Raw genomic sequence first — 10,680 nt, forward strand, 5'->3', positions numbered from 1 at the left:
TGGTACTACCCACCTCACAGGGTGGCTGGGGATGGTTAAAGGAGAGAACAGTACGAGGGAATTCTCAGGACAGAGAGGGGAGCTCGGTAGAAACCAGACTGACCGGCCGCTCGAGGCGAGAGGAGTAGGAGATAAGCCAGCTGCTGGGGACGCCCCATCCGGCTCTCATTTGCCTTTCGTGCTTTCTGGGTTCATGCCAGCACGCCCTGGCTTTACTCTCTTGTACCTGGGTGGATTGCTCTGACAGAATAAACTCTGAGCTAATCCCACTCTGGCTTCGGCCACATTCTCTGCTAACAGGTTCTTTCTCAAAATCCGCCACTGGCCCTGGAACAAAGCCAACGCCAAGTGAAATTATGACGCATATGGGGCTTGGCTCTGCTCTTGTTTTGTTTCTGCTCCTCTCTACCTCCTCTTTCTAAAGGTTTCTCCACGTCTTCCCTGTCCCCGGTACCCAGGGGTCTTGCTGTCTAGACGCCTTTACTGAAGCACCCTGTCCAGTTCCGTCTTCTTCCTCGTTTTCCAGAATGGCCTTTCCAGGCAGCCTGCCCCTGCTGTCATTTCCTGGGACAGGAGATCTGCAGGTGACCAATCCACGCAGGTGACCGCATGAACGGCCTCCTTCTTTTCCTGGGGCCTGTCATCTCATTTTGATGTGGAAGGCACACCTCTTCCAGGGAAATGGTAGGCGCACATTTCTGGCACACCCCCAGTTATACCCATCACGTAGGAATTCCTTTCTCCCTTGCAGTTAGGTTGGCTCCCGCCACACCGGGGTCGGGACTCTCAAGAGACCCGCAGCCGCATAGAGGGCCGCAGGGCCGAAAGCCAGACAGGTCACAAAGCAGAGGTGGGAGTGTGGACAGGCCATCCTGAGACAGTGATCTGGTTGTACCGGGGGTTTTCTGAGTCCAACTTTGCTGCTTGGAACAATTCTTGGAATGGATACAAAGTCTTTTCCTCTTCTCGGAAAGTCTCGTTGAACTCACCAGGGCGGCTGGAAAGGAGTGACCCTTCAGGGTTTGCGTGCTGGGATTTCAAGGGCTCTGAGGGGTCTAGATATTCCGTGTATATTAACATTCTTTCCTCTTGAAGTAGGTAGGGATTTCCAAGCCCTTTTTTTCCCCAAACCTGCCAAGAACCCAGCCTCACCTCTAATGGCCCTCCTATCTGACCCTCTCACTCATCCTTGACCTTGGCCCATCCAAGGGGGCCCCCTCAGCCCCCCTCACCTGCCTGCTTTCTTTGCTTGTCCTTTCCTCCTTCCTCTCCCCTCTTTTAAGGAACGACCTTTTCCTCTGCCTTTTGAAGGCCAAAGCCCTAGTCTCTGACCTTGACGTTGAGTCCTCCTGCAAACCCTGACTTGATTCTATTATCTGTGCCTTTTCCTGTTTTGTCTTGTGATGCTCTCCCTACACATGACTACGAGTAGTCTCACATGTGTGCAGTCTTCTCGAAGGGGAAAAACCCATGCCCCTTCCTCCTTTGAGAGGCTGCAAGCCTCCCTCTCCCTGCCGACCACAAAGGGCTTAGAGGTGGTATTTGCACCACAGCCCGCTCTTGCTGAGCTCACATCCCTCTCCTGCCTCCACAGGCCTCCAGGATGCCGAGCCCAAAACGCTCTGGGTCACTGTCCTTATCCTCATCTCATCCCTGCTACGCTGTCGTATCCCCTTCCTGAAACTTTCTCTTTCCCCATTACAGTGGTGCTTCTCCACTGTGATTTTTTCTCTAACTCTCGAGATCATTCTGTTTTTCTGCTGTGTTCTCTTCTCTCTTCCTCCTTCTCAATGTACAGCATCTGTCCTGGCATACATTCTGTTTTCTTTCTGTATACTCTTTTGTCCCCTCCCTGCCGTCTGTCCATGACATCTAGATGGGCACGTTAAAGCCTTACTTCTTCCCTTCCTCTCGTCTGGTCAACAGGTGTTTATTAAGCATCTTCTGTGGGCCAGTCACCGTACCGGGACATCGAAGGAGCAATTACGGTGACACGTGGCAAGGGCAGTGAGAGGTACAGGGCATCTCGGTACAGAGCTCCTGGGAGGGCCATCTACATCACCACGGGGCTGGGGAAGATGACGTAAGGCCTACCCTAAGGAAGCAGCCTTGAGGGGAAGCTCTGGACAAGCTGGAGAACCGAAGGGTGGGGACAGTGTTCGGGGCAGAGTCTGCAGGACCCATGTGATGGAGCCTCAGGCATTTCTGCCAGCTCTTCACCTCTGCTCCGTTCTTGTCTGCTCACATCTCCGCCTGATGAGATGTCCCCTTGTGACAGACACTTCAGGCAGCAGGGGTTCCCGCCCCTTCCGTGCTGATGTCAGGAAAAGTCCCATCAGTATCTTTCTCCCAAGCTTCCATAACATCGTAGCTGACTGCTCTCGTTGGCCCATCCTTCGCGTGGGCTCCCCCTCTGCAAAATCTGTCCTGTCCTTCCCCAACTGCTGTTCCCCTGAAAGAGTCCCCTGTTCTTCTAGCCCTTTCTTCTGCGCCGAGGCCTCCAGTCTCTTCCTCACTCAATGACCCCACATACTTCTGTTGACAGATACTTCCCTGAAATTCGTTGTTAGTCATTTCACCCACTTCCTCAAAAACTGTCAGATCACCATAAAATAACTTACCTGACTCTGACGTCATGCGCTTTCGCCATCTGACTCAATGGAATATTTCAGCTTTCTCACCGTTCATGTCCAGTGTGGGGCCCGGGCAAGGCCGCATGGGTGTCGCGACGGGACTAGGCGTGCACTCTGCTTTTCCCCTCCAGGATTTGCACAAACAGTCCCCCTGTCTGCAATACCCTCCTTTTCAATGAACTTTTTAAGAATATGTATATTACAAATGTGAATGTTGACAGAGTTCATCTATGTTGTGGCAGGTGTCAGAATTTCCCTCCTGTATAAAACCGAATGATATTCCATCGTTTGTATAGACCGCGTTTTGTTTACCCATGCATTCACTGATAGACCCTTGGGTTGTTTCCACCTTTTGGCTATTGTGAATAGTGCCGCCATGAACACGGGTGTGCAAACATCTGTTCTCGTCCCTGCTCTCAATTCTTTTTGGTATATACCCGGAAGTGGAGCTGCTGACTCATAGGGTAATTCTATTTTGAATTTTTTTGAGGAGCTGCCATATTGCTCTTCAAGTAACTGTATCATTTTACATTCCTAACAAAGGTGCACTGGGATTCCAATGTCTCCACATCCTGGTCAACATTTGTTATTTTCTTTCTTTTTATAAAAAAATTCTTAGTGTTTATTTTTAAGAGAGAGAGAGAGAGAGATTGAGCACGAGCAGGGGAGGGGCAGGGACACAATCCGAAGCAGGCTCCAGGCTCCGAGCTGTCAGCACAGAGCCCGATGCGTAGCTCGAACTCACGAATCGTAAGAACGTGACCTGAGCCGAAGTTGGACGCTTAACAGACTGAGCCACCCAGGCACCCCTCTTTCTCTTTTTTTAAATAGTAGCCATCCTAATGGGTATGAAGTAGTTCCACAGTCTCCTTTTGAAACCCTTTTGGATATTTTGAAATATTCTCGTAATATTAGTAGATTATTTTCGTATCTTTATTACTTAATGTTAAAAACAAGACATACCCATTGGAACAAATTCAAAGAGGGGCACCTGGGTGGCTCAGTTGGTTAAGCATCCGATTTTGGTTTTGGCTCAGGTCATGATCTCACGGTTTGTGGGTTCCAGCCCTGGATCAGGCTCTGTGCTGTCAATGTGGAGCCTGCTTGGGATTCTCTCTCTCTCTCTCTCTCTCTCTCTCTCTCTTTCTCTCTCTGGCCCTCTCTTACTTGTATGGTCTCTCTCTCCCAAAATAAATAAAGTTTAAAAAAAACATATTCAAAGATTCCCTTAAAAAAAACCCAAAACCAAAATCAAAACACACACACAAACACACACACACCAGAAAAACAAAACAAAACAAAAACCCTGCCAGGCATTGGAGTTGCTATAATATTCCTTTGGCTGCTTTTCTCCAAACCTTTCTCTAGTCCCAAACTTCTTTGACGTCTTGCTTCTGTCTTCCCCACCAGCTGCACCCCTGCATGTGGGAATGATGTTGGCAGGCACGCACCTGCTCAGTATGTCCATTCCCACTGGTTATTGCCTGTGCCTTACTGGTCACTTGATAGGTAGAATATCAGTCTTTGCCTGGGAGTCCTTTCTCCAGGATATCTCAAGCTCACGATACATTCAGAGAGAACAGGCTCTGGGGCAGCAGCCATGAGCCAGGGGAAGCAGCTACCCTGAAGGACTTCTCATTTGGCTCACTCAGTAAGAATCCCTTTAAGACCCAGCCCTGTGGGTCCCAGGTGAAATGAAGTCCTTCTCCCCCATCTCTTCCTACTTTCTGCTGCCAATGGAAGTCCTGTCTTCTTTTTCTTTGTGCTCCCACAACACTTTATTTGGGTCTGTAATAACGTATGATTATTCATAAACATGCTGTTCTTTAGTACAGTTATTTGTATATATCTATCCTCATCACTGGAACTGTTGGGTTTTTTGCTGCCTTTAGCGAGGGCCAAACTGTGCATGTAATGGACATAATGTAAACGTTACCCAATTCACCTGCTTCGGGGCTATGGCTGTGGAAGTCACCGGTGATTTCATCACTGCACTCGTTTGAACACGCGTGCAGTATTGAACTTTTCCAGGTTTGCCTGTGTGAGTTCCAGTGGCAACAGCCAGACCGCTAGGGATGTCTGTTTCCAGTGCTGACTGGAACCCTGGATCTGGACTGTGGCTTAGAAAGGACACCGAGGGTTGCTTCTTGGGGTCTGTCTGCCACCGAAGTCACTTCCCGGGACAGACTTTCTGCACCCCCAGGGGTGGGGGGAGGCAAGAAGCTGTTATGTCAAGACAGAAAATGGCGATGGGGAATCCGGTTTCTCTTCTGAGATCATTCTCATCAAGACCCATTCTCAAGCCTTCACTCAGGTTGATGCACAGGCATCTGGATGGAATCCAAAGGCTGGAGGTTGCCATGCATGATGGCTCACCCACAGTGCCATGTGGCTTGTCCATGGCTGGACCTTGAGGTCTTAAACTCTGGCTACCCGATCCAGGCAGGGAGTTGTCTAAGAGACGTAAAGGTAAGGGACACTCCAGGGCTTACCCTGGAGGGCTGGGTCAGAGCTCATACCAACTAATCAGGAGTGCAGAGCATGAAGTGACAAAGAAAAGGAACAGAATAATCAGGAATTTGTCCTCATGAACGGAGGCAGTGGCCAAATGACTTGTACCGTATCGTGGTAAGACAGTGCCAATGGAACGTGTAGGACACCGTCTGAGGGTGGGCAGACTGTCCGCGTAAGTATGCGGAAGCTGTCCGCACTAGTTGATGGCACATCGGGACGGTCACCCAGTCGTGGGGGACTGGGGTTGAGGTGAGCTCAGCTCTTTCTCACAGGGTAGCTCTAGTCTGAGTCCCTGACACTAAGCTTTTGGTTGCTGAGGCTTCCATTTCAAAGATGGTCATCTCGGATAAACGCACTGCCCACCACACAACGAGATAAAGAACCAGGCCACCCCGCCCATGAATTCCCCATTTAGAAAGCCCCAAGTGCCAAAGAAACGGACTGAGTGACCCCGCTTTTCCCTTCCCGTGCTTTGATTTCTGCTCTTATTTTAAACTCGCCAATAAAGGGTGAACCCGAGAAACCCTAGGCACCCCACTTTTGACCCCAATAAAGCAAAACCCCAGTTCTGGGCTTGCTCTTTCTCTCTCTCTCCCTCCCTCCTTCACCCCCCCCCCCCATGATCTCACTCTGTGGTCTTGGGCATGCTCTGTACCCTCTAGGATGTGTGTGTCCTAAACTTTTTTCTTTTCAAAGTTCCTCGACGGCCATTGCTGAGGTGCGTCTTGTAATCGTAACAGGGACCACGAGAGCCAGTCCGGCCACAACACTGGCTCAGGTCAGGGCCGTGTCCGTGGGGGCTGCCCCAGCAGCGTGGGTCCAGGTGAGGGCTGCGGGCACACCTAGCGGACGGTGTCGCCACGGAGAGGCCAAGGCTGACCCTCGACAGTAGCCTCCAGAGAGCTTCCGTCTGCAGCGAGGAATGTAAGCCCTGAGAAAAGCAAGGTGACCAGGACGACTTAGGCCAGCCGGGACAGCGAGAAAGAGCGGGAAAGGGGAAATGGGAAGGGAGAAAATGGGTGGCTCAGAATCCGAGCTGCATTGCTTCATTTGACAGGTGTCAGGGTTAGAAAATGGCTCAGAGCAGGAGGGTGTCTGAGCGTTTTCGCCTATTACACTCCCTAGACCTTGCCTTTTAAAATCTTACCATGCCTATTTAAAAGGTTCTGTGGAAGAATAAAGTAGCATAAAGACCCACTCTGCCTCTAAGCTTATAGCAGTCAATTTTTATCAGCTTCCAGAAGCTTCCTTTTTGAATAATCTCTTAATCACCTTTATTTTAGGAATTGGGAATAGGTAACATAACTACAAAGGACTCATCCAAAGCCACAGATAGGACTCACACAACCCCCTCCCCCCCTCCCTCCCCTCCCCGCCCCAGCCTCCAGCGCTCCAGGGCAGAACCTTCAAGGTCCGGTCTCATTTGGAGCTTTCCCGTCAAGAATCAACTCCTGTTCTTGGCCTGGCTGCCCTGAGGGCGGGGTGCAGGAGCCCTGGGAAAGGAAAAAAAAAAGAAAAAAAACAGATCCAAACACCACTTGTTTTGTTTCTCCCAACACCCCCTCTCCCCCCCGCAGCCGCTTTCTCCCACTGGAGTTTGGGCACTCACGGTTCCATTTGTCCTCATACAAAGGGAAAAATAGATCTGTTTTGAGTTCCCGGTGTACCTGACTCAGTTACCTGACATTGGGGTGTGTTGTTTTCTGTGATGCCTCCAGCTGTACACATTCCTTTCTGGGGTGAATGCTTTGTAGAGACATAAACAGCCAGCTGAGCTGCAGGGAATAAACCTGGAGCTGACTTTTCTTTCTTTGGAGTTACATTCCTGCAGAGATAAATATACAGAAAGACAGACAGATTATAAAGGAGGAAGGACGCCCTGTCAGCATGGGGGCTCCAGAGAGAACAAAAAGGGTTATTGGTGCAGAGGCTGAAAATAGAATAGAAAGCTATCACGAATGGGGAAACACTGGAGGCCTTCCTGGGGAACCACCTGCAAAAAAAAAAAAACTGTAAGTCCCAGGAAAACAAGACCTGGGTCAGCTCAAGTGAAAGCCAAACTTGAGAATCCGTGGCCAGCTAGATAGCCAGAAGAGGGAGAGGAGAGAAGTCATTGCCTTCGAGTTCTTCAAGTTTCGCTCTGAGCAGGGCGCGCTGGACCCTGGGCACAGGGTTTATTCAGAAAAATGCAGTGGGGCTGGGGCAAGGGAGGACTGGGGCAGGTCTTTGAAATGGGCCATGCTGACCATTGAAACAGAGATGGCAACAGAACTACCAAGGCGTGCATGTTTCTAACACAATACGTGGCAGGTTGGTTTTACATTTAAGACTCTATAAAAGCTGCTGCTCACCCCCAGCCTCTTCAGTTTGTTTGTTTGTTTGTTTGTTTGTTTGTTTTTGGCAAGCTTGTTTTGGCAAGCTAGAATCCAGTGAACCGAATCAAGGCTGTCTTCAGCTCTGACTCCGTGCAATCTCTCTATTCCTTTGCAGCTCAAGCAGCTAGTGAAAACTGGGCTCCAGAAAGGTTATTTCTCCTCTGTGTCAGTGGGTGGTTAACCTTTGAGTCAACCAACTCTGCACCGACGTTCAGCGTCCTCCCCTCCCCCTTCCCTTTACCTTCCTTTAATTCGAGGACATTTTGTCCAGAGGCCACAAGCTGGTTTAAGATCCAGTGGGTCGCCTGCCCTCCAGAGACAGTGCCCGAGGGCGCTCAGCTGAGTGCAGGGAATTGGGTGAAACAAACCCAGGAAAGGGAGGTGCCCTTTTCAGAAACCTCAGCCTTCTGGTTAACATAATAATGAGGCCATTATGCCTCCTAGGGGATCTCTGGGCTTGCCCTAGGGTTTCCGAACAGAAGCCCACAGCTATTGATTCAAGCCCTGTACCTCCTCATCAGTGTGCCAGGGCTGAATGCCAGGATGGGTGCCCATCCCAGGAAAAATGGCTTTAGTTTTAAACACCTGTCATCTAAGCTCTTCCCCCTGCCCTCGTAAAATCTGCCCGTTTGCTCTACAGACACCTCTTTTGTCAAATCTTAATTAGTGCCTGGGTGGCTGAGCCGTCCATCCTCCAGAAAGTAACCCCCCCACCCCATCCGGTACCAACCCCACCTTCCATGTATTTCCACACTGACCAGTTGTCTTCACCGGTGCCAGGTAAGTATCTGAAGCTGTTGGATTTTGAAAGTGAGACAGATGCCGTCATTCACTCTCATTCATTCATTCATTCATTCACTCACTCATTCATTCAGTTCATTCATTCACTCATTCACTCATTCATTCATTCATTCACTCACTCATTCATTCATTCATCCAGTTCATTCACTCACTCATTCATTCATTCACTCATTCATTCATTCACTCAGTCATTCATTCAGTTCATTCATTCACTCATTCATTCATTCACTCAGTCATTCATTCAGTTCATTCATTCACTCATTCATTCATTCACTCAGTCAGTCATTCATTCAGTTCATTCATTCATGTATTCCTTCACTCATAAATTAATTTTGAATGTCTAGTATGTGCCGGTCACTGGCCTGTGCACTTGAAACACGTGGAAAAACAACAAAACTTGTTGCCGTGAAAGCTCACGTTATAAGGGAGGGAGGGGAGTGTGGGAGACAGATGGCTAACAATAAACCGTAAAGACATTGGGTGGCACATTAGAAGTTACAGAAAGACAACAGAAGCAAAACTAGAGTAGGTAAAGGGGAATCTGGTGGGCAGAGGGAGTGGGGAAAGGAAAAAATTTTTAAATTTTTATCATTTTATTATTTTTAAAATATAAATCCGAGGTAGTTAATATATAGTGTGATAATGATTTCAGGAGTAGAATTTAGTGATTCATCACGTACATGTAACACCCCAGTGCTCATCCCAAGAAGCGTCCTCCTTAACGCCCATCACCCACCCATTTAGCCCATCTCCCCACCCAACACTCCTCCAGCGACCCTCAGTTTGTTCTCTGTATTTAAGAGTCTCTTATGGTTTGTCTCCCTCTCTGTTTTTATCTTATTTTTGCTTCCCTTCCCTTACGGTCATCTGTTTTGTATCTTAAATTCCACATATGAGTGAAATGGTATGATATTTGTCTCTCTCTGGCTGCTTGATTTCACTTAGCCTAATACACTCTAGTTCCATCCCCGTTGTTGGAAATGGCAAGATTTCATTCTGTTTGTGAGCCGAATAATAGTCCATTGTATATATATATACTATATCTCCTTTATCTATTCACCTGTTGATGGACATTTGGGCTCAGGAAAAGAAAAATGTAGTAACATTTTCAAGTGCAACTTGAACTCAACTTGTAAAACAAATGACAAATGAGCATTGATGTTCCCTGTCATGAAGAATTGGGGTCTGGCCAATAAACAAGTATCGGGCAGTGGTACACATATCACTGTCTGCAGAATCAAATTTTATATTCTGCAGATATTTATATTTATTTAGAAAACGATATTCAGAATATCATTTCATGATTATATACACACATATATGTATATGCATATACATATACATAATAACATGTGCTGTAATTTAATTTAAAAATGTACCATCGGGGCTCCTGGGTGGCTCTGTCGGCTAAGCGTCCGACTTCGGCCCAGGTCATGATCTCATAGTTTGTGAGTTCGAGCCCCGAGTCGGGGTCTGTGCTGACGGCTTGGAGCCTGGAACCTGCTTCGGATTCTGTGTCTCCCTCTCTCTCTGTTCCTCCCCTGCTCGTTCTCTGTCTCTCTCTGTCTCTCAAAAATAAATAAACTTAATTAAAAAAAATTTTTTTAAATGTACCATCAAGGCGCTTTGATACCTCTTTCAAATCAGGTGGATATATATTCCCATATATATGAAATTTCTAGTTGCCCAAATTGTCTTTTTGTTTCTTCCGGAAGAACTTGCTAACACGATCAGCTCACATCTCTTGGTAACATGAACAGCAGAGGCAACTTGCTGCCTTTGACCCTGTTCTGCTGATCAAGCTTGAAGCAACTTCATGCTGGCCTTCAGCCCAAGGTGGCTTTTGGGGGCAAAGGTAACTCCAGGCAACAGGGAGTGGGTGGCGGGGAGGGGAGGAAGGGGAGAAGCTAGCCCAGCAACAGGAGACTCGTGCTCCCGGTAAAGGAGGATGGAACAGGGGAGCAGGGCGATTGGCCACACATCTCCTTGTATGCTTCATTCAGCTCTGCACCCCAAGTCAGAACCCCACTTTCTGGTTTCTTTGAAAGTATTTAGTGCACAAATAAGCAGATCGGAGATAAGGAATGTCCAGTCATTGTTCAAGGATTTTCTGGAATTTGAAGCATTGTGACTTTTGTTGTTTAGAAAGGCTTTGGTTGCCTGTTTATCATCCAGCGCAGGCTCATGAATAACTTCCTGGGGGACTGGTCCACATTCTTGGTCCTGTTGGCGTCTCTTGCCCAGCAAGGCTCACTCGGGGCGTCTTCCCAACATCCTGTCTGAGAACGACCTTCTTTTCTCCACTTACTAAGCTCCGAGTCCTTATTGAAATGACCTCCCGCGCAGGAAGGCCCACT

At 48.3% G+C, this 10,680-nt stretch overlaps 1 long non-coding RNA gene across 1 annotated transcript; it reads right to left on the reverse strand.

Annotated features, from left to right (window-relative positions):
• Window positions 1–6,517: 6,517 nt before the first annotated feature.
• LOC128315435 (uncharacterized) lies at window positions 6,518–8,209 on the reverse strand. The gene is made up of 3 exons (XR_008298181.1): window positions 7,764–8,209; window positions 6,828–6,972; window positions 6,518–6,640 (listed from the first exon to the last, which is right to left on the reverse strand). It is a non-coding gene; the product is annotated as an uncharacterized LOC128315435 (long non-coding RNA).
• Between the last annotated feature and the right edge of the window lie 2,471 nt (window positions 8,210–10,680).

Source organism: Acinonyx jubatus, chromosome B2, assembly GCF_027475565.1.
Source record: "Acinonyx jubatus isolate Ajub_Pintada_27869175 chromosome B2, VMU_Ajub_asm_v1.0, whole genome shotgun sequence".
NCBI lineage: Eukaryota > Metazoa > Chordata > Mammalia > Carnivora > Felidae > Acinonyx > Acinonyx jubatus.